The sequence below is a fragment of the Lipotes vexillifer genome, unplaced genomic scaffold (assembly GCF_000442215.2).
Source record: "Lipotes vexillifer unplaced genomic scaffold, Lipotes_vexillifer_v1.1 scaffold299, whole genome shotgun sequence".
Classification (NCBI taxonomy): Eukaryota; Metazoa; Chordata; class Mammalia; order Artiodactyla; family Lipotidae; genus Lipotes; species Lipotes vexillifer.
This window is the reverse complement of record NW_006784347.1, coordinates 4,112,608-4,115,262: the sequence shown is the minus strand read 5'-3', so window position 1 is coordinate 4,115,262 and position 2,655 is coordinate 4,112,608.

The window sequence follows — 2,655 nt, the reverse complement described above, 5'->3', positions numbered from 1 at the left end:
CACATGCCGCGGAGCGGCTGGGCCCGTGAGCCATGGCCGCTGAGCCTGCGCGTCCGGAGCCTGTGCTCCGCAACGGGAGAGGCCACGACAGTGAGAGGCCCGCGTACCGCAAAAAAAAAAAAAAAAAAAAAAAAAAAAAAAAAGTGAAATAGAGTGCGACAAAATTTCTAAATTACCTTGAGTGCAAAATGACATGAAAGTCACACTCTCATTCACTTCCAATAAGTCTGTCTTGGTTATTCTTAGTAATTTGTTAGGGTCTATACTTTGAATCAGAAGTTATGAAATTTCTTCAGGAGTCTTAACACTGTGTGAAGTTGATTCATTTTCTTTAAAATCCCTTAGAAGAAAGTTAAGATCATAATAGTGATTTTGTTAAATGTTTCTTAGTACCCGCAGGATGTTTTGCATAAAGTAAGAAATAATTTTGCATTTAAGTTATTACAAATGTTTTCAAATGTTGCCATGTGTAGGCCAGTGGGAAAGGGTGAAGTTCTTACATATAGATGGTACAGAGGATGGAATGGAGGCTGTGGGGCACCAACCTGCAGCTTCTGCTCTCATTTGCTCTGTGAGTTCTGTTGAGTTGATTCCTATCCCTATTCCAGTTGAGAGTTGAGGCTTGGAGGTATTAACCCAAAGTTGCATAGCTTGGAAATGGCAGAGCTGAGATTCGAACCCACATCCAGTTTTCTTGCCAGTGTTTTAAAGCACTAAGCTTTACTCAAGGCCAAGAAAAAGCCATTGGTTGGAAGATGGGGGACTCTACAGGTCAATCTAAAATTGGCTTTTTTTTAAAAAAAAACAATAAGATGTTTATTCCATTTATTTATTTTTGCTCTTTTTTTAAAAAAAATTGAACTATAATTGGTTTACAGTGCTGTTAGTTTCTGACGTATGGCAAAGTGGTTCAGAGATATATATATATATATATATATATATACACACACACATATATATACATATATGTACTTTTTCAGATTCTTTTCCATTATAGGGTATCATAAGATACTGAATCTAGGTGGCTTCCCTGGTGGCGCAGTGGTTGAGAGACCGCCTGCCGATGCAGGGGACATGGGGTTGTGCCCTGGTCCAGGAAGACCCCACATGCCGCGGAGTGGCTAGGTCCGTGAGCCATGGCCACTGAGCCTGTGTGTCCGGAGCCTGTGCTCCGCAACGGGAGAGGCCACAACAGTGAGAGGCCCGCGTACCGCAAAAAAAAAAAAAAAAAAAAGATACTGAATCTAGTTCCCTGTGCCATGCAGTTGGACCTTGTTATTCATATATAGTAGTGTGTATCTGTTAATCCCAAGCTCCTAATTTATCCCTCCCCAACCCTTTTCCCCTTTGGTAACCATAAGTTTGTTCTTTTTGTTTTTTTTTTTCCATAAGTTTGTTCTTTATGTCTGTGAGTCTGTGTTTTGTGAATAAGTTCGTTTGCATAATTTTTTAGACTCCACATATAAGTGTTACAATATTTGTCTTTCTCTGACTTACGTCACTTAGTATGATAATATCTGGGTCCATCCGTGTTGCTGTAAATGGCCAGATTTCATTCTTTTTTATGGCTGAGTAATATTCCATTGTATACATATACCACATCTTCTTTATCCATTCATCTGTTAGTGGTTGCTTCCATGTCTTGGCTATTGTAAATAGTGCTGCAGTGAACATTGGGCTGCACGTATCTTTTCGAATTAGAGTTTTCTCCAGATATATGCCCCGTAGGATCCGGAGTGGGATTGCCAAATAATATGGTAACTCTATTTTCAGTTTTTTAAGGAAACTCCATACTCTTCTCCATAGTGGCTGCACCGATATACATTCCCACCAACAGTGTAGGAGGGGTCCCTTTTCTCCACAACCTCTCCAGCATTTATCATTTGTAGACTTTTTTTTTTTAATGTATTTTTTGGCTGCGTTGGGTCTTTGTGGCTGTGCGTGGGCTTTCTCTAGTTGCAGCAAGCGGGGGCTACTCTTTGTTGTGGTGTGTGGGCTTCTCATTGCAGTGGCTTCTCTTTGTTGCAGAGCACAGGCTCTAGGCACGCGGGTTGCAGTAGTTGTGGCGCACAGGCTTAGATGCTCCGCAGCATGTGGGATCTTCCCGGACCAGGGCTCGAATCTGTGTCCCCTGCATTGGCAGGCGGATTCTTAACCACTGTGCCACCAGAGAAGTCCATTTGTAGACTTTTTGATGATGGCCATTCTGACTGGTGTGAGGTGATACCTCATTGTAGTTTTGATTTTCATTTCTCTAATAATAAAATAAGCTTTTTAATAGCACTGATTTCTCTAATCTGTTTTTTGCATTTAGATATGTAAATTACTCATGGCCAGGGAAATACTATATAGTCATTGAAGTGTGTTTATTCACATAGAAAGGAAGTCTCGTATTCAGCGGGAAAAGTTAAAGAACAAGCGTGTGTGGTGTAATTCCATCGCTTAGAAATGTAAGTGTATGTGTGTGGCATACTTGATGCGTATCTGCATTTAAAACAGCATTAAGATGGTAAGAATGCTTATCTTCAAGTGGGCATCATGGGGCTTCCCTGGTGGCGCAGTGGTTGAGAGTCCGCCTGCCAATGCAGGGGACGCGGGTTCGTGCCCCGGTCTGGGAGGGTCCCGCATGCCACAGAGCGGCTGGGCCCATGAGCC